Source organism: Mobula hypostoma, chromosome 1, assembly GCF_963921235.1.
Source record: "Mobula hypostoma chromosome 1, sMobHyp1.1, whole genome shotgun sequence".
Classification (NCBI taxonomy): Eukaryota; Metazoa; Chordata; class Chondrichthyes; order Myliobatiformes; family Myliobatidae; genus Mobula; species Mobula hypostoma.
In genome coordinates this window covers 112,675,441-112,697,963 of record NC_086097.1, presented here as the reverse complement: position 1 = coordinate 112,697,963, position 22,523 = coordinate 112,675,441, and the positions used below count along the sequence as shown (strand labels likewise).

Here is a 22,523-nt window from a genome sequence, read left to right as displayed (position 1 = left end):
AGACATGACTTTCCAAACACAAAGCCATGCTGATTTTCCGAATGCAGTATACTTTTTCCTGAGGAATCTCTGCCAATAATTTCCCTACCACTGAGGCATAGCTTACCGGCCTATAATTTATTATATCATGCCTATTGTAATTCTTAAGAAAACAGTTGAACTAACACTGGTTATTCGCTAGCCTTCCTGGACTTCACCTGTGACTACAGAGGATGCAAAGTTCTTGTAAAATTCCCCAGCAAGCTCCTACCTTGTCTCTATCAGTATCTTAGGATAAATCCCATCAGGCTGTAGAGACTTACCTATTGTAATGTCCTTCAAGAGACCTCACACTACCTTCTCCATGATATCAACATGTTCTGAAGTAGCAGCATTACCCTTCCTGATCTTACTGGCATTTATGATCTTCTCCTTAGTGAATACCATGCAAAGTACTCATTTAAATGCCCTCTTTTGTCCTTGAGTGGACTTACCCTATTCCTTGTTATCCTTTAGTGGACCTACCCCTATCCCTCATGTTTAAAATGTTTAGGAAATGCTTTAGGATTTTATTAAATCCTCCTCTCCAAGGACATTTCATGGCTCCTCCTGCTTCCTTGTTTAAGTTATTTTCTGCTTCCTTTATGTTCCTCAAAAATCTTATCAGCTTTCAGCTTCCTAAATCTTACTCAAAGTTCAAAGTACATTTCAAAGGTTTCAAATGTCAGAGAAATGTACACAATATACATCCCAAAATGCTTTTTCTTCACAACCATCCACGAAAACAGAGGAGTGCCCCAGAGAATGAACGACAGTCAAACATAAGAACCCCAAAGTCCCTCCCTCCCTCGCATAAGTGGCAGCAAGCAACGATCCCTCCTCCCCTCTCTGGCAAAAAAAGCATTGGCACCCAGAAACGAGCCCTCAAGCGTGAGCAAAGCAACAGAAAAGACACAGGCTTGCAGTTACCCCAAAGACTAAGCGGTTCTCCCAGTATTCAACATACTCTCTCTCCCTAATAAGGGAGAAAGAGATGTCTCTGTTTTCACAGTGAGCGAGGGGAGTCTTAACAAACAACTCACTGGTTTACCATGTTAGAAGTCCATTACGTCGCTTTTATCGAGCTCTGTGCCCAAAGGTCTGGGCACACAGCCATAAGTATTCCAACTCCCCCGACAACACACGGGTCTCCTGCCGTGACACTGACCTTTGTTCTGCCCATCTCCAGAGCCCCGAGATCCTAGGCCTTCAACGCCGAGCCAGACTCTTGGCCGAGCCCTTGGCGTGCTAAACAACAATGGCTGGTTATGAAACCCCAAGAGCGGGTCCCATTCCTGCAAAGGACTGTAGTCAGCATGTAACTCCAGGTTAGGGTCTTCAAAAGAACCCTGAAAGGGAAGAATAAAGATGTTAAAGATGGAAATAGAGCTGTTTTCAAAGATGCAAGCAAAGGAGTCTCCATTTAGCTCCATTATCACTCCGCTCCACCTCCGAATGCATTTATTATCAAAGCATGTATTAATTATACAGCCACAAAGCAAGAAACCTGAAAGAACACAATAAAAAAATAAAGACCAACACATAATGCACAGAGAAAGGGGAAGAAAACACAAATCATGAACACTACAGAAGAAAGCAACAGCATTCCGAACTAAATTGAGTCCTTAGATCAGAATTCCTGGCACAGGCCAGCCAGCATAGGCCCTAAGTCTCAGCCTCAGTTCATAATATTAGTGGAGCAAATCACTGTGAAGCTCACAGACATGAAGCACAGCAGCTGGGCAGTCTCACAACCTCAGTCCAACCCTCGCCTCTAGTCCTGACGTCCTGCCTTTCCTGTTTATCTGGGCTGACACTTAAGTTGCCCAAACTGCATTAAGACTGGGTCCCCACCACAGCGATACACTCTGGGCCTAGAACCTGCACCCAGATCATGTTCCCTCTTCCTTTTTGATTAAACTTAACAACATTTCTTGTCATCCAGGTTTTCCAAACCTTACTGTCGTAATCATTCATCTTCACTGAAACTTGCTGTAATTCTAGTAGTTGATTTGTAAAAGATTCTCACTTGTCAAATATAGATTTATGCAACAACACATGTTCCCAATCTATTTTCACCAGTTCCTGGTCTAATACTTTTGTATATAGTCCGCTCCCATTTAAGCACTTTCCCCTGAGGTCCAGTCGTATCCTTATTCATAACTAACTGCATTTACTAGTGCATGCACAGGAGGTAGAAGGCAGATGTAGTAGAGACATCTGGAATTAGGTCACATCTGGAATTTCCAGTTGGCGGACGATTTCCCTCCACGCCGCTCTGACATATTGGGAAATCGTGTTTGTGGCAGGTTACAGCAGTGGTTTGCCTTTGCCTTCTGCCGGATGTGTTTAAAGAGATCACCACCTCTTGCAGTAGATGACCAGGATGTCTAAGTGCCTTGTCGTGCTCTTAGCGCTCCACCACACCTGCTGACCTGCCTTCTTGACCGTTGGACTATTAACTGGTCTCTTCCGCTCAATCCTCAATGGCCAGACTTCACACGCTGGGACAGGCAGATCCCCCACCTCACCGAGGGTCAAAGACCTGTCGGCTACCCTCACCTGGTATGGCCCGTCTGCCAAGACAGTTTACCGGGGGTGTGGCCGCTGCGCGTGCTACAGCTACTTGGAGCCACAGGTGAGAGCTGAGCGCCAGGTGGGGACCAAAGGTGGACGAGCTGCCCTGAAAAGGGAACGGCAGGCCCCCCCCCATCAGAAGTGCTACCCCTCCCTAGACACCCCATACACCCCTGTAGTAGAGAAGGCAACAAGAAATGCCAGTGAATTAAAGAGTTGCACATTTCCTGAATACACAATGCAGTCAGTGTAAAATTTCTTCAACGGCTCCTGTGAATCAGAGGTCTGTGCAGGGCTGAAGTACGAGGGCTAGTGACTCCCTAGATATGCATGTCAGTGAGGCATTAAACCCAGAGTTCAAGGCCTGAAGATTGGATTCTGGCTTCGTTACCGAAGATCAAAGCCCAAAGCTTGATTTCAAGTCTAGAAGTCAAGGCCCAAAGGAGGTTGGAGGCCTGGCTTGTTCTGGAATTGGAGGACTGTGAGTGGATGGGAGGGAGAAAAGGGGCTTATTTTGCTGTTGTTGTTCTGCTGACCAGAATGTGTGGCAACACTTGCAGGCTGCCCCCAGTACATCATAATGTGATGTTTATTAACGCAAAATAAACAAATCTGAGTCTCATTTACAGTTTTAAGAAATTATTTTATTTAGAGTTATTAATTCTGAGGGGATCTCAGAGCCTGCAATCAAAATTTGCCACCTCGTTCAACCTGATGATCTCTGCTCTAGGAGTAAACTGGAAAAGCTGGCATAGAACAAAACTGCTGCCTGTAATTATTCATCTTTATTCAAATAGGCTTTGACCTCTTTATGGGAAGCAATCCAGGTAGAAGTGTGGGGCACTGTAAGATTAACATGCGATTGTTGACTAACGAAACAGTCTGTAGGAGACTGGAAACAGGAATGTTAGTCCTTAAAGTTCATGAGAGATAAAATTGTTGGAAATAAGCCCTGATACTATATCTGCCTTTGATCCCAAAGATTTTTGTTCTTCTTCATCGTAACATTTACTGAAGCATCAGCGATAAAGAGGTATTATGGAGAAAGGCAACACATTTCACCCAAAGTCCTTGTGTGAGCTCTCAGTTTCCTCAATCACCTGGGAATTCTCTGGATTGCATGCAGAACAATGGTGAAATAGAAGTCAAGTATGTTAGGGATAAATGCGAAAGAACACTTTGCAAATATACATACTTCCAGTGAGCAACCAACGGTTTTGCTAACACAGGAAAACTTGAAGCCATTTCAGTTGCCATTGCTCAAAACGACTGTCTCTCATAGATGCCAAATATCATATATGCACTAGAGCACATTGCAATCAGAAACACTGGGCTGAATTTTGTGAACTGCGCCATTCATGGAGATTGCTCAGAAAACCATTGATATTCAGTTGGTTTGTACTTACAGATGGTACTACGTGATCCAATTTCTAGGCAAATGAGTCAAGATTTGATTCATTTCTTTGAAGATGTCGATATTATCTTGTAGTAAGGATCTAGGCAAATCATTTTTATTAGAACATCAATGCAGAGAATGAAGACACAGCCAAACTCAAATCAAAACTGAAGGTTAGAGCAGATATGTTTTCAAGGAGGGGTAATGTTTCAGACAAAACTTTAAGCTGGCCAGTTACGTTTTATAATTACTTCAGAAAATTGTCCAATGAATAGGTTTATAGCATTAGTGGCTGAGGATATCATTGGCTCTGTGATGCTAGGCTGAGCACTTAATGAAGAGGCTGTTGACTTTGGACAGTAGGAAGCCTTTGTAGAAAAACAGACCAATGAAGATAATTTTATATGTGTTTACCTTCCTACTGTACCTCCAGGAATCAAAAAAGATTCTAAAGAATTGGCTTTCAGGAAGTGTGGGGTATATTGAAAGCTTAATGGACTAATTACCAATTCCACATTCCATGATTTCCCATCTGACCTTTTGATAAATTCCATGTGCAAGTAATATGCATTCAATTGAATGTTAGGTGTGGAGACCACAACAGAGATGGGGACTTAGAAATGGCACCTTAAACAGATGATGCACTTCAGTCAACAACAAGGTGGTGGGGGTGGCTAATGATCAACACTCTCAGGATTAAGTAAGCGTAAAGGAAGGAAGTGGTTGATGACTGTGAGATTGAAGCTTGTCATTGGCTGGCCAGGGACACAATCAGGTCAAGATCTATTGATTAAAGGTCCAAAGGTGACCCACATTTTTCCGCAAGATGGTGCCAGAGTGTGGTATTGCAAGCTGCTTCCTGCAGGTCCACCATTACAGCCCTTCAGTAAGGAAACCCAGTTGCAAAGCGTCCATATAACAGACAGCATGTTCTCAGTCATATTGCACACTAAGAGCCATATTCTGCTTTCTGAGGGGCTACTTCTACATGAGAGGCCTACATTCTTTATAGATCATGCATGTATTTGCTGTATAAGTGAGTTAATGTGCAGCCTACATCGGGCTGGGTAGCTGAAGAACAACTTTTGCTGCCAAGACTAGGTGCAGATTACTTTCATGATTTCTATTATGTTTTGTAACTTCGAAACATTAAACTAATTCCAAGGAAAACAAGACAGCCGAGAGATGCTGTCTTACTTCGAGTTTACTTTAAGTGAGGTGCACACGTATCATGTAGTAGTGTCATGACATGCAATTCACGTATTTATATGTGTAATGCATAAGGAGTTATTTAAATAAACAAGAATGCTTAATCAAACAATATATTTACAATATTACTCAAATATTGCTATAATATTAAATACACAACACTTCTCTATGCTTAGCTATAAACTCTAATTCAATAGAGAATGCATCTCAACTATATACACAGTATGTTATAGAATACAACTACTGTACAGTCATCTACAGCATAGTAAATTTAAAATCATCCCATTCAAACCTAAAGATTTAGTCGCTCTGGAGGGTTTCATACTCTGGTGAGATAGTTTCTTTCCTGACAAGGGGGAATCACTCTGCTTGATAGGTGAGGCTTGTGGATGTGTAAACAATCTCAGGTCCTCTTCCGTGGTGGTTGTAGGAGTTGACTTTGAGACTAAAGGAAGTGGTTCTGAGAGCTTTGGACAACTATCTTCTCCTTCCTGTTTCTTCTTCTAGTTTGAGCATCTTGATCTTGGGAAGGTGCATTTAGTTCACTGGAGTATTCTCTTATTAATCCTTCTACTGCTCCCTTCACAATCTGATCTCTCCTCTTGGTTTTCACATCCACAACATCATCTGACAAATCCTCTGTTTTCATATCTTAATTGACTCCTTTCTTTTTGGCCTTCCATTCATCCAGCTGGGCTTTCACCTTTGTATGTACTTTTACAAGCAACTTTTTGTCTGCCACTTGAAGTTCATGCAATAACCTTAATGCAGGCAGAGTAGATCCTGGTTCTTTGTACTTACAAAAGCTGTGTGCTTGCAACTTTCCTCAAGCTCCTTGAACACTCTTCCAGCTTAAAACCAAGCCACGTTTCACAAGTAACTGCCTGATTAACATATCAGAAGCTTTCTCAGATCGGTTGCCTACAAAAACTATTGTAGCTGGACCACTGCTTTCATCACTTTCACAATTCCGCTGAGTAGTATAGACCTTCCTTGTTCCAATACGGTTTGCAACCAGAGGCACAGCAGTTGGCACCAACACCTGTTTGCCCTCTGTTGGGCTGCAGTTCATGATGTACTTCCTTTCTGGTTGAACCAGTCTAGCCATTCTTCCCTGCCCTCTTTCATTAACAAAATGTTTTTGCCCACAGAACTGCTGCTTACTGGATTTTTTTTGCTTTTTGCCCAATACTCTGTAAACTCAAGAGACTGTTCTAGGAGGTCAGCAGTTTCTGAGATCCTCAAACCCATCGTATCTGGCACCAAATATCATTCCACGGTCAAAATCGCTTACAACACATTTCTTCCCCATTCTGATGTCTGGTATGAGCAACAAGTCAACCTCTTGAACATGTCTCCATGATTTTATACATTGAGTTGCTGCTACATAATTGGCTGATTAGATATTTGCATTAAAGAGCAGGTGTACATGTGTACCTAATAAAGTGGCCACTGAATATAAATAAAATATTGCAGATTATACATAGAGGAGAGGTGTCAAGAGGGAGTTATCATTGATAAAAAGAGAATATTAGATTAAAATAGCAGTTAACATTAAAGGAACCCCAAAAAATCTTTTTATAGCATCTGAGTGGTGTCTAGTAGAATGGGACTTTTGGGGGACAACGTAATATATACCGACATCAAAGCGACATACTTAATAAACATTGTTTTGAAGTATTTATTAAGAAAGTGTGTCCTGGTAAAATATCAGTTGTGACAGTGGCATTTAAGTCAATGTAAGTAGTGAAGATAGGTTTGTAGCAAGTCCTGAAAAGGTCCTCCAAGTATGGGACAAACGGGTCAACTATTCATCATGGCTTCCATCCCAGGATGCTATGGGTGTTGGAGTGAAGAAATTGTGAGAATTGTTGTAATCTTCTAATCTTCCCAAGGTTAAAGGAGAGATAGGAAGATTAAGATGTTGCAAATGTGACACTCCTGTTCAATGAGTTTCTAAGGGCATTCCTAGTAACTAGAAACATGAGAAAGTGTGCAAATGCTTAAAATCCAAAGCAACACCTGAAAAATGCTGAAGAACCTCAGCAGGTCAGGCAGCATCTATGGAAGTGGATAAACAGTCAACGTTTCAGGCCGAGGCCCTTCTTCAGGACACATCAAAGACAGCTGGAACTCTAGAAACATTATTCAGGAGAGGAAAAGAAATGTGATTCTGGCAAAAATGTTAATTAAGGAGATCTAGTATGGATTTGTTAAAATAAGATTTTGCTTAAACGACTAAGGTGATTTTATTGATGAGGTAACAGGGAGGCTTAACTACAGAAACAGAAAATGCTAGAAATACTTGGTAGACTGGGAAACATCCTTGAAGGGAGAAATTACTAATGGTTCATGCAATGATCTTTAATTTGTTAATATGGATTTTAACAAATCATTGGACTAAGTACCACATAAGAAGAGGGTTAATGGATTGATATTGTAAGAGTAGGAGAGTAAATGTTAACATGGATTAAAAACTGTACTCAAACAAAGAAAGTACAGAATCTCGATAAAAATGATTGTTTCTCAAGCTGAAGTATAATAGACGGTGATGTTTTCCAAGGCTCAGGGGTACAATGGTGGAGCAGCAATCTTACAGTACCAATAGTTCAAAAATGCTCAAAGGTTCAAAGGTTAATTTAATATCAGAGCATGTATATGGTGTACAACCTGAAATTTGTACTCTTCACAAACATCCATGGAACAGAAAATCTCATAGAATGAATGATAGAGCATTGAAGCCCTGAGCCCCTTCCCTCCTTTTTCACAAGCAACAGCAAAAGCAACGCTCCCCCACCATGCAGAAGTAGCTACCCTCCCCCACCCTGCAAGCAACAGCAGAAGCCCCAAAGAGTCCTTGATTCAGAGTCATCAAAATTGCAGTCCACAAGCCAGCATTTCAGTATCTCAGACAGGCTCTCTCCCCCAGTGAGGGAGAGAGAGGTTACTCTTGCAGTTACAAGAGTGGGGACCAGCAACTCACTGTTCTATTGTTGCAATCTTGTGCGTCGCTTGTCCAAGCCCCCTATCTCGATGACTGACAGGCTCTCACTCTCCATTGAAAGATCCAGTGGCCCATGTTCAATCCAGATGTTGTCCATGTGGTGTGTGTTCATGATTGTGTGGGCTTCCACCAGGCCCTTTGCTTTCCTCCCATATTCCAAAGACATCTGGTTTGGTAGACATCTTGGCGAATGGAAATTGCCCCTTGTGTGAGAGGTAAAATCTGAGGGGAATTGATTGGAAATAAGAGAAAATACTAAAGAATTTAGGATGTAGTGAGCCAAAGGACCTGTTTCTCTGCCATAGAACTTCATGGCCACTACATTTTTTGAAATATAAATGACTTGAATATTAGAGTACAGAGTAAAAGTTCAAAATTGCCAAGGAGGTGAAGCAAACAACGAGGGTGAAACCAATTGACTGAAAATGGACGCTTTCAGAACTAGCAGAGAAGTGGTGGATGGATTGTAATACAGAGAAGTGAGAAGTGATTTGTTTTTCAGAAAGGATGTTTGTCACTCCCTACTTATGTATAGTTTTTCATAAGTTCTGTTGTATTTCTTTATCTTCTTATGTGCTAGCAAGAAAATGAATCTCAAGGTAGTAAACTGTACGTACTTTCATAATAAATTTACTTTGACTTTGGAAGTCGTAACAATGCCTCTGGAGGTCATTTAACCTATCGAGTACATGCTGGTTCTCTGTGCAGCCATTTGGGCAGTCCCATTCCTCACCCTGCTCTGGTAGCACCACAACTTTAACTTCCTAAAGTGTACAGTATGTGATCACTTGAGTCCCGTATGATGCTCTCTGAAGGGGTTGTCATCCGGGATTTTGGGGTGGATTCCCTTCATGGAGAGTGCCTGTGTGTGACTTTGTTTGATGTGAGGAGGCTGATGCATGAGCAGCCACCACAGGGTCCCTGACAGATCGGGGGTCGGGTCCAATGGCATAGCGTACAAGACGACTGGCAACCATTCACTGCTTCCTCCACTTTCACTGCTGTCGTGATTATGTCTTCATCTTCCACCACCTCTGCTGCTTAGGTCTTGGTTCAATTGCTCTATGTCTGGAGCCTCTGTCTTGATTTTACCACCAGAGGTGACCCTAACAAAAGCAAAGTACCGAATAGCCAAACTGCAGATAGTATCACTCTGAGGATCTCAAGGATTCACAAGCCTCTCCAATCTGGTGATTAATGTGCAGTCAGAAACATGAACCGATTTTTAATTCAATTATATGGGCTGGAGAAAGAATTTCTAAACCACCATTTACACTCAGTGACCACCTTATTAGATATTTCCTGTACCAAATAAAGTACGAAATATATTTTCATAGTCTTCTGTTGTTGGGTCTGAAGAATAACTCAACCTTTTGACCATGTCTGCATGTTTTTATGCATTGAGTTGCTGCCACGTGATTGGCTGATTAGATGTTTGCATTAATGAGCAGGTGCACCAAAAGAAGTGTCCTCAGAGAGTAGGTAACTGAGCAAAGCAAAAATGAAGTCTCTACAGCATCACTGAGAAGAAACAGTTGATGAATGCTTGCTCCTAAAAGTTGACCCAGAGTGTTAAGTGTACTTTAGTGACACTGTGTAGAATTGTTTTAAGGTGCTTTGCAGTGAAGTGGAATTGATATCATTGCATTAGAACAACAAGTTATAATGCTGTTGCCTTATTTCATCTGCCATATTAGTTGTACATTTGGATATTTCATGAATATTGAAGTGATATGTAGATGTCTTTGAACAGAGAAGATTTCACTAGAGGATAAAAAAGCAATGTTAGTATCTTACAAAGTTTTCTGTATTTTTGCATTAGAATTTGAATTATCAACAAGGAAACCATGTTGTCATTTTGGAGGTATGATGAATTCCAGCAACAGTCTAGGAAAACTGGATACAAAATGTAGGTCAGGCAGCATCATTGGAGGGAAATATGCCATCCATGTTTTGGGCTGAGACCCTTCATCAACATGTCTTGTCCTAAAACTTCATCAAGGTTTAATCAATGCAGTGCGAGGTTTAATCAGTATGGCTTGTGGATTGGACTCTGTTGTTCACGTTACAATGTGCTTCTGATCACTCCTTTTTTTTTTTGCTGCTGTTTTGATCGCCTTTGAATTGGGGCGGCATGCAGATAAGGAATATTGAGCTGAGCTGAATATGCCTGAACGCATTTGGAGTTGGGTTTTATATTCTGTATTTTTCACTCAGTTTTTTGTTGCCATTTGTGTGATTTATGTTTTATTTTGCACGTGGCGGCAGGAGAGAGCGTTGATGTTTATTATCTGAGCAGGTTCCATGATTTTCTTTGTTTTGTGACTGCTCTGTGGGAAGACAAATCTCAGGGTTGTATACTACATATATACTTTGATAATAAACGTACTTTGAATGTGCTTATTTCCCTCCAATGATGCTCCCTGACCTGCTGATTTCCTCCAGTATTTTGTACATGTTTCCAGAATCCCTTGTGTCTGGGAAAGCTTGACTGCTAACACAACAATGCTATCAATGTATAACTGCAGTAGCATATTGAAACTACACTTTTTATTCCACTTCAGTACAATATCAATCTTACCCCTGTCGATCATTTTCTCTTCCCCATCATTCCAAATTGCACCTGTACTGGAGATGTTTCTGCCGTCTCCCGATCCGATCCTGTAACTTGCTGAAGTGGCTGTTATAAAGCTGAGCTGGATCATGCCTCTATTCTCACCTGGTGAACTAATATGCTGTTAGCACCTTGAATAATATACCTGCTTTTCTTAAAGCACAGGAAATTAAGAAATATGAGGATGAGTAGGTTATTCAATTGCCCATGCCTGTTGTTCAATAAGATCATGGCCAGTCCTTCCTGCACTAACCATATTCCTCACAAACCATATTTCCTTAATATTTGAGTATTAATTGATCTTTGATTTGAATTTGAATAATTCACCAACCCCTGGGTGAAGAAATCTCTTTTAATCTCTGTCCTGACCACCTGTTCCTCATTTTTAAATGGTGACTATTGGCTCTGGGCACCACATCCTGGGGAAATATCATCCCCGCATCTCTGAGAACAATTGCAAGGAGATCCCCTTTCGTTCTTTTACCCTCCAGGGCATTCTCTGGTACACTGCTCTGTGCTCCAAACTGTTTTGTTTGGCTTACAATTTTCCCCAACCTGGAGATTTCTCTACAGTCACAGGCTCAATAATTAATGGCAGCTTCTCCATGTGTAACCACACAGCCTAGCCTCTGTAATCTCCCTTGTCATCTCCTGTTGCGGAAGTGACTGTTGTGCTCGCTCTTGTGGAGAAATCTCTGCGTTAGGGAGGGCTGCACAATCAGACTAAAGAAGAGGAGGCAACAACTTCCACTCTATCCAATGGAAGATAAAGATCTCAAAGATTAGTTTTATTTCAAAGTTCATAGTAAATTATTTGCAAAGTACATACTGGGGCCCTTTGTTGGTTGGGATTGACCATAGATATTGTGCCCTAGCCATCCATGTGAGCCAGGCGGTACTATATGGAAAGCAAGTTGTTGCCCATGCAGCAGGCTCCCCCACTCCATGCAGCTAATGAATTCAAAGGAATGGCAGAGACTAATACAGTTTGGACCAGTGGCTTTGCAGGAGTTGCTAGTCAGCATTGAACTTAATGTAGGACTGTCTTAGGAACTCCAGCACTGGATTTTTCCTTGGGGCTACTCCTGAAGCCTTCCCATGAGAGGGTAGAGCTGCAAGGCAGTGGAGGTTTAACATCAGTGTTTTCCTTCCAGATGAGCTACCAACCATGGTTAATGAGTCTATCTGTCTGAAGCAACTGGTTTTCAGATGCTAGTTACCAGCCTTTGACCCTTCTCCTGTCAGTGGAAGCAGTTCCACCTGGCTTTGGAACTAAGAGATGCATATTCTTTTGGGTATTCACAGTAAGTACAAAGAGACACAATAGAATCGATGAAAAATGGCACACGACAGGGACAGTCAAATAGCCAATGTACAAAAAACAACAAACTGTGCAAATACAAAGAAAAAAGAAAAACAATAATAATAATACAAAATAGGGAATAAGCATCGAGAACTTGAGTTATAGAGTCCATAGGTTGTGGAATCAGTTCAGTGTTGTAAATGGAGCTATGCTCTTTGGTTCACGATAGTTGAGGGATAATATCTGTTCCTGAATATGGTGTTGTGGGACTTGAGGCTTCTGTAAAGAGATCATGGTATGGAAGGTGGGGGTTTTTAATGATCAATGCTGCTTTCCCATAACAATGATGTTTGTAAATGTGCCCAGTGGTGGGGAGAGCTTTAACTGTGATGGACTGCGTCATATCCACCATTTTTTGTAGGTTTTTCTGTTCAAGGGCATTTGCATACCTGGCCATGATGTAACCAGTTAGTATACTCTCTACTGCTCATCTGTAGAAGTTTTTCAAGGTTTTAGATAACATGCCAGATCTTGCACACCTCTAAAACAGCAAAGGCGCTGTTGTGTCTTCTCTGTAATGGTTCTTCGGTGCTGAAACCAGGACAGATCCTCTGAAATGATAACACCAAGAAATTTCAAGTTGCTGACTCTCTCCACCTCTGATTCCCTAATGAAGACTAGCTCATGGACCTCCAGTTTCCTCTTCCAGTAATCAATAATCAGCTCTTTGCTAATCTGCAGCAATTTCATGCTCTCACCATGCCAGCCACTACGTAGCCCTGAGCCCTGCATTTCATCATTCAGCCTGTCCAAAATCAGCCCACATGTCTAGACATTACAGTTCACTATGATGGCTCATGCAACAGTGAGCCATGAGACGATGAGGTCACTTTAGCCATTCGTTGCTGCAGGAGGACTGGTGAATTCTGGAGCACTCACATAGGTTCCTGCCACTTCAGTGCTGTCAGTAATGCACTTTCCAATATCTCCTGTTAAGTTGACCCTTCCCTGCACTGACTTCTCTAGGATACTCATTTCTGGGAACATCCTGCCTGCTAATAATGTTCCAATGGATATGCTTTGTCAGCTCAATCCCTTCTCTTATGACAAACTCACCTTCCCTAGGCCTATAGTAATGGGATGAATTTTTACTAAATTGCCTCCACTACAAGTATCTCATTGTTTTGATGGAAGATCTGGGACTGCACAAAATATTTCAGGGGAAGGGCCCTACATAAATTTTAGAAAGATGGTCTATTCCTGTACTCAAATCCTCTTGTATTAAGAATAGTATACGAGTTGCCTTCCTAATGTACAGCACCTACAGTGTAACATCCATACAATTATAAAATAAATGTAAAACTGTTTGACCCACCCTGTTCAAGCTTTCTATACCATGGCATTTCAAGTGTTCATGTAATTGTGATAAGATTGCCTGTCTCCACCACCTCCTCCTGATTTGTGTCCAGGAATATCCTTTGATCTCTTATATTTACAAAGTGCTCCATTCTTTATATTTTTCTGTCCCATGTGAATGACCCTATATGGCCCATCTGCCAGGTCCTTGTCCATTAACCTTAACCTGATTGTGTCTTTCTGAAACCTCTCTACATTCTACTCACAGTACTCACTGCTAGCCAGCTTTGCTTTGAACATTTACACATGATCCCCCAAACAGCTATGATATTGGCACTAATCTCTGTAGCAACTCATATCTTCATAGCCTCCAGAAATTTAAAAGTTAAATCTCACTTTTAACTGATCCTTAGTCCATTACAGTAGATTTTGTATTTAGAGATACAGCATAGTAACGGGCCTTTCTGCCCAATAAGCCCATGCTGCCAAATTACACCCATGTGACCAGACCATCCACCCTAACAACCGGTATGCCTTTGGACAGTGGGAGGAAACCAGAGCACCTGGAGGAAAAGCATGCAGTTACAGGGAGAATGTACAAACTGCTTACAGACAGCAGCAGAACTGAAACTGCGGCACTAGTGCTGTAAGATCATCACGCTAACTGCTATCTACCATGCTGCCCCTACACTACACTGCGCTACAGCCTAAACTTTATCAGCAAGCATGTTGAAGATTGGGTACCAAAGAGATCACTTCTGGTGTTCCCAACCTGGACACCCTGGATAAACTGGGAAACTCATTCCCTTCTGAAGTTCAGGACTGCACATTCAAATCATGTTTTACAAGAAGTTTGATGAGAGATTGAGGAAGGAGCTCTGTAAGGCTTTCAGAGATGCCAAGAAACAATTCCAGTCCAAAATTGAGTGTCAGACCAGCCCCCAGCTCTGGCAGAGCTTACATGCCACAACAGGCTACAAAACGAAGAGAGGCAGCATCACAACAACAGCACATCCTTTCCCGATGAGACTAATGCTTATTTGGAAGAGAAAAGGATTGGAATATCACCAAACACCCTGACAGTACTAGTGCACCAGAGCCTACAGTCACTGTTTGAGAAAGGAGCTCAGTCCTCTGGAGAGCGAAGCTGTGGAAAGCGTACTGCCTGCATGGTAACCGAGCCGTCTCTTTAAGTATTGCACAAATCATCTGGTGGGCAAATTTGCAGATATTTTTGACCTCTCCCTAATTCAGTCTCAGGTTCCCGCCTGCTTTAAGAAGGACATTATCATCCCAGATATTTACGGACCGAGCATATAGATGTAAGCAACAGATAAATTTAAAAAAGTAATGGAATGAAATTGTTACTCAAGCAAATTTTAGAATACTGAATGAATTAATCAATACACAAAAAACAGTTACAATGAGTAAAATGCTGGGGTATCTTTTGTTTTACCACAGATGTGGAAGAAAAAAAGAGAAGAAAATGCTCTTGACTTTCAGTACCCTTTATCTATTTCTGTTATAGCAAATTTTTGTAATGGCAAGAAAAAAAAGTTGAAAGATAACACAACGTCAAAGAAATGAAAATTAAGATATTTCCAGAGTAATCCCACAATAACAAAAAAAGACAACTTAGTTCTGTCCCTTATTTCCTCCACTTGTCCTGTATGGAAGCTCTGTCTGTCTGCTGAATATTATCAAATCAATGAGATAACACGACCTGTAAGACAGCAGCTGAGCTCTGGTTTGTGTGTCCTTGTCCATTTCCTTCAGAAATGCTTCGTCTCCAGGCTACACTTGGCCTTAACATTCCATTACCACATAGGAGAGCTACAAACATATAATTATCCCTCCTCCAGAAACAGGTGACAATATGTATACTCAAAATTAGATGATGAATGCTTTTCTAATTTGCATAAAGGCATTTGGACTCTTTTAATTTGGTGCAGTTTTACCATCTTTCAAGCAGAGCAATATTTTATTCAGTTAAAGACCATTCTAGTACTACTCACATACAACAAAGATGGGTCAGCCAAAGATTCATAGGCTTATTTACCCTTCAGTTACAATGAGATGTAAAAAAATCAAAGGTCATTCTTGAAATACTTTGATTTCTCACTTTGAATTAATCTATGTTCTTTGACCTTGCCCACCTGTCCACATTCTATTATGTGCTGTTTGCTGATTGCCTCTTTGTATCTTGCCCACCCAATTGATAACAATCCTACTCAGGAATTAGATGTTTGTACAGTCTGATCACTCGTGAGGCTGACATTCATGTGCAGTGCCAAGTGAATACTAACATTTTGGAAGCGTAACCCATCTTTTTTTTTTCTCTCTCTCTCTTTCTCATAGACACAAAATATCTTAGAAACATAGAAACATAGAAAATAGGTGCAGGAGTAGGCCATTCGGCCCTTCGAGCCTGCACCGCCATTTATTATGATCATGGCTGATCATCCAACTCAGAACCCAGCCTTCCCTCCATACCCCCTGACCCCTGTAGCCACAAGGGCCATATCTAACTTCCTTTTAAACATAGCTAATGAACTGGCCTCAACAGTTTGCTGTGGCAGAGAATTCCACAGATTCACCACTTTCTGTGTGAAGAAGTTTTTCCTAATCTCGGTCCTAAAAGGCTTCCCCTCTATCCTCAAACTGTGACCCCTCGTTCTGGACCTCCCCAACATCGGGAACAATCTTCCCGCATCTAGCCTGTCCAATCCCTTTAGGATCTTATACGTTTCAATCAGATCCCCCCTCAATCTTCTAAATTCCAACGAGTACAAGCCCAGTTCATCCAGTCTTTCTTCATATGAAAGACCTGCCATCCCAGGAATCAATCTGGTGAACCTTCTTTGTACTCCCTCTATGGCAAAGATGTCTTTCCTCAGATTAGGGGACCAAAACTGCACACAATACTCCAGGTGTGGTCTCACCAAGGCCTTGTACAACTGCAGTAGTACCTCCCTGCTCCTGTACTCGAAATATATTATTTTTATGAAGAATGAAGGGTTTATTTGCATGGTTCTGGTCAATGTTTATTCCTCAAACAATATCTCAGAATCAGATAATAAGCACTGTGACATTTTTAATTATGAGAATTTGCTGTGTGTAAATGGCCTGCCTCACTTTGTGTGTTACTGTTAAAAAAGGGGCCACAGCTAAGAAACCCTCTTTGGCACTGCAGTAGTCTGGTACCTCTGAGACCTTGAAAAGTTCTACAGAAATGAAGCTTTTCTTTTTGTATTTTTGGAATAGATACTCTCTCTGATCACTCTGCCAATCATTGGGTATTTGATGAAGTAAGTGAAAAATTTATAATTATACTATTGTAACCCTAGATTCAGCGAGCAGCTTAATCTAGGGGAAGACAGCCTCATGCCCAGCCAAATTTAAGGATTCTTCCTTGGGTGGATGCTGCGTGATGTGTTCCCCTGTTACAAATCAGTACCACGAAATAACAAACAGTACACAATATGCAATTAAATGATTGAGCTTTATAATTCTTAATTAGACTATAGGGTTAGTAAAGAAAACAAAAAAGGAAAAAGGGCCTATTCTCATGAAAAAGTCTAATGCGTAATGTTGGAGCTCACTGTTCATTCTCCATCAATTTCTCCCCGGACATCGACTCCTGACCCCATTCCAAGTCTACTCCGTCCTGCAGTCTACTACTTCCCTGTTCTGGCATCTTCTCTCCATTTTCTGCCAAACAAAAGTCTGCAAAACCTTCTCTCGTGCATACAAGAAAGAAAAGCATCTCTCCTCATTGGCCAGCGTACATTCCAAAGCGCTGGTTATCTCTAGTCATAACCCAAACACTGTGCTACAGAGAAACCATTATATTCCCAGGTCGTTACAGTATTATCAGTGAAATTACATTTCTCTTCAATACACAGTATACAAGAGATTCAATAAGTTGTTGTTTTTATAATATACATTGAAAGTTCAAAGTACATTTATTATCCAACTATGTATACTTCATACTGCCTTGAGGTTCATCTCCTTACAAGCAGCCATACAATAAAGAAACTCGAATGAGCCCCTGTACAAAGACCATTAAGCACCCAATGTGCAAAGAAGGAAAATAATGCAAACAATAAAAGTAAGCAAATAACATTCAGAGCAAAGGTGAGTGCATAAGACATGATACCTGGAGCAGGCCACAGTCTCAGTCACAGTTCAGTGCAGAGCTCAGTAAAATGCTGTGTATGTTAAATTGTTTGAGGTGAAGGTCAGACACAATCACTAATCTTGAGTATGAGGCTCAGTCCGTTTTAAGCCACTAGACTCAAGTTAAAAATTGTGCTTTCACACCTCATCTATATAATTTTATCATATGTAGCATACTTTAAAACCTCCTCATTTCATCATGTGTAACAGCAGTATGCCTAATCACATAAGTGAAGAGGTTTCTGGCACTGAAAAGTACATCACCTCTTGTAATATCAAGTAGTGATGTCTGAAATTCCAATCCATCCGGTCCTGCAAGATGTATTTCAAGGAATATGTAAACAAAGCAATCTATTTATAATGACTGCATTTCGGGCCTCAGACTTTACTCCTCTTAGTTTAAGGAATAATGTTGATACGGCCTGTGACAACAGTCAAAGGTTTTGCTGAGGGTCATCCTTGTCAGAGTTTGGTTGCAGGAATAAAATGACCTTCCTTTTTCTGGATTGTATCAATGAGGAAATCAATAAATTTGCTGGATGGTGCACAAGCAACTATCTGGGCCTAAACCCCAGTTTAACTAAGGAAATGGTGGTGGACTTTAGAAAACAACAGTACACCATCCCGACCCTGGAAATAAGTGGCCAGTGGATAGAGTGTGCAGAAGAATACAAGTACCTTGGCACAACTATAGATAACAAAATCACCTTGAAGACCAATATTAGGTTGCTACTCTTCAAGTGCCAACAATGGCTATTTTTCCTTAGGAAGATGCAGAGACTTCAGGTCTAGCCATCAATTCTCCAAACATTTTATAAACGCTTTATTGAATCAATATGAACCTACAACATCACGGCATGGTTTGGACCAATGAGCACCATCAACCTCAGCCCACTCCACAGAATAAGTAGTAAAGTTATTGGCCAGGAACGGGAATCACTCAGCAGCATCCATAAGAGATGGACAATAAAGAAGGTCCAACAATTAGTAGAGGACATTACACATACACTTCACACATACTACACTCTCATTCCATCTGGATGCCGTTACAGGTCCCTGCCCATCAGCACCAGAAGAGCCTTATCCAGTTTTGTGCCTTCCTTCATTTGCCTCCTCAACACACAATTTTGAATATATAGTGTGCATAGCACCTTTGACAGTCAGTTTTATTATGTGTATTTGTATTTTAAATTAAATGCATTAATTTTTAGTATTTATTATCTATTGTGAGTATTTTATATTGAGTTTAACAATATGTAGTGTGGTGTTGTGTATCTTAAGCTCTGTGAGGTTGTCCTTACCACTGCACAAATGAAGTTCCTCATGGAAAATAAATTAATTGAATTGAATTTCTTGAGTTCCATGAGGTATTGTTCTTCTTAACTATCTATTACAGGAAGTAAATTGTTGATGTTCTATCTAATGAAGTTTTTTTGGAAGACAGGAGCAGGAATTGAATACCCCAACATTGTGATGATAAAATAAAGATATTAGTCACTATACTGAAGTAGTAGAGGCTTAGTATTTGTATTATAATTATATCAACAACATCATAACTTACGAGAAATTTGTTTGAATTTTGTTCCTTTTAACACTCCATTGCAGAGGAAAGGCAATGCTAAAGAACTTGTCCAAAATTATAACCTGCTGTAATTTCTGTTCAATGTTGTCTTTTGAAAAGTTATTTGCTTCAACTAGAATTGAAAAATCAAAACATTATAATTGCACATGTACGTGGTTAACAGGAGCTGGCTCAGGTAGCTGACATTTGTTCTTTGATGGAAGTCGTTGACTGGGTTTGCAATCCATTATAATTATCATGATAGCATGCAGAGTTTTCTTGGTGAGTTGGATAAAGAGAATATGGAAATAGCATTCTGTGATGTTATCAGTCGGGCTTTAGTCTCCTGCACTGTGTCTCATTTAATAGTATCATCTTGTTAAACTCGTTATATTATGGATCTCCAGCCAATCAGTAATGAGACAAGGTATGCAAAGAAAGCTAAACATTCCTTCCATTATGATCTTTAAGAACTTCCACTTTTGAGTAGAAGGAGGATAAAAATAGGGTGTGGAAGATAGATTTGGTGAGAGAGGTTGGTTTTGGAATCTGGAGCCTAGATTTGAACCAGACCAAACTCTAGAGATCACCCAGCATCAATCTCCACACTCAGAAGTTCTGAACACAGTAACACCAACTGTAAAGTATACATACTGGACCAACTGTAAGTGATACTGAATGATGTAGCCCAGAAAATATCATTGTATTTGGAAATTCCATTTTGCAGTACCACCTTCTGACTAAAACCTAATCCATGACACTAAAAGTATACTGTATAGGATCATGGACTAAGTCTTAATCATTATTAGCATCAGTAATTTATAAACTATTATCATCACTTTTGGATTGCACATGTAGTAGCTATTAAAGACTTTATCATAAGTAATTGGTTAAGAAAGAGTTGCTTTGCACCATTTTAATATTGCCTACCGATATAGAATCACAACAATTAGGGGATAAAGTGTGCATTGCTGAGGTGTTGCTATGGACATCGGGCATTCGACTATGCAATCAATTTGAATTCAAATCTGCCAATAATGAAGAAACAAATATCATTTGGGCCGGCTGGTGGCACAACGACATCGGTGCCAGACTCTGGAACTGAGGTTCCCAGGTTCGAAACTAGTCGGGTCCGCCCCCTGAGTACGCTGTCCATCCGTGCCGGGTTGAGTGTCAAGATCGCAACTCGACCTCGTAAAATAAAGGGAAAATACTGCAAAATGTCCGTGTGAGGAGTGGCGCCCCACACCGTCTCTCTCTCGCTCCACGCCTTGTAAAAACCATGAAAAAGACATCATCACGGACGCATGCACAGACACACAGACGCACACGCACAGACACGCACGCACGCAGACATGCCGAAATAAAGAAACAAATATCAGTCTTTACAATGAAACATATAATGTAGTAAGTATTCACCAGGAAAGAGAAACAAGAGTTTATGTTTCAGATTCATGACCTTTCTTCAGAAATGATGAAGGCATATTGACCTGGAGCCGTTAATCATTTTCTCTCTCCACAATTACCACTTACAGAGTACTTACAGCAATTTTTGCTATGTTTCAGTTTACCATAAGCTATTCATGCAGTATGGATTTCCTTGAGGCAGATTTTGTTAACCTTGTGACAGATAACGATAATGATCTTGAAAAACACCTGAACCATGTGATGAATGCTGTAATTTGATAAAAGTACAACACACAATACTGAACTTGTGAAGTTTATGATGTTGAAACATCTTCATTCTGTTTGTCTTCATATAACTTAAAGGGTGAAAATTTCATCAGTCATAAAAATATACTTTGTTTTGAATGGATTTTGCTTCTAATAGATATCTGTAACATTATTCACATCAGCAATGGGAAATTATGTTTTTATTCATGTTTTAAGTTAGCTTGATTATAAAATTACATTAATTCAACATTTTTTAGTAAAGTGAATGAGCAACATTGATCTAAAACAGTAAATAAACAATGTTAATTGCAGATTGCTTTGTTTCATAAGTGGAATCAAAAGGAAGGGGAGTCCTTTTCAGCTTACATGGCTGAATTGAAGAAATTGTCTAAGCATTGTTAGTTCAGTGATGTGCTTAAGGATACTTTGAGAGATCGTTTAGCTTGTGAAATCTTACAAAAAGAGTATCAAAAATGGCTTCAAACTGAAGCATAGTTCACATTTAAAAGAGCAGTTGAAATCGCTGTTTCAATGGAAAACTCAGACAGAGACACAAATGAGTTGCAGTCAGCTTCTCAGAGAATATGAGAAACTAAGGAGGTGATAGATAGGAGCTGCAGGTAGTTAGTCTTCCCTAAATTGCAGGGAGCAGGTACCTGGGTGACTGTCAGGAGGACATAAATTTTACAATTATTTCAGATCTTTTTGTAAGTGATTCCCTTAACTCAGTTCTGTCTATCATGTAATTGGAGTATATATGACCAAAGCTATTTTAATCTTCATTTGTGATTGTCCTTTCAATAAACTGTCTGACTGGCATCGTGGGGAAAGACCCAATGGCCCTAAGAATGACACTTGAAAGCCATTTTCTGGAATGCCAGCATGGTCCAGACCAGGTTCAGTGCTTGGTTGAATTTACTGACTCTCTCTGATAGCTACTGAAACCTCGTGCCTTCCCACCTCTTATCCTGAATTTAAATATTTTAAAATTATATACTCAGTGGTCACTTTATTAGGTACACCTGCGCATTTGCTTGTTAATGCAAACATCTAATCAGTCAATCTTGTGGCAACAACTCAATGCATAAAAGCATGCAGACATGGTCAAGAGGTTCAGTTGTTGTTCAGAACAAACATCAGAATGGGGAAAAAATTGTGATTTAAGTAATTTTGATTATAGAATAACTATTCATGCCAGATGGGGTGGTTTGAGTATCTCAAAAACTGCTGATCTCCTGGGATTTTTTGGACACAGTCTCTAGAGTTCACAGAAAATGGTGTGAATATTAAAAAAAAATCCAGTGAGCGGCAGTTCTGTGACTGAAAATGCCTTGTGAATGAGAGTGGTCAAAGGAGAATGGCCAGACTGGTTCAAGCTGAGAGGAAGGTGACAGTAACTCAAGTAACCACATGTTACAACAGTGGTGTGCAGAAGAGCACCTCTGAACACGCAACACATTGAACTTTGAAGTAGATGGGCTGCAATAGGAGAAGACCGCAAACATTCATTCAGTGGCCACTTTAATAGCTACAGGAGATACCTTATATGGTGGCCACTTAGTGTATTTTACATTCTCAAACATTAAAAAGACACTCACTTAAAACATTTAGACATGTAAAGATGTCTATTAA

General features: G+C 40.5%; 1 protein-coding gene across 1 annotated transcript in view; it reads left to right on the top strand.

The window, feature by feature from the left end:
* Nucleotides 1–22,523, top strand: part of rims2a (regulating synaptic membrane exocytosis 2a) — a 1,139,701-nt gene that overhangs the window by 606,024 nt on the left and 511,154 nt on the right. The gene's annotated exons all lie outside the window — the stretch shown is intronic.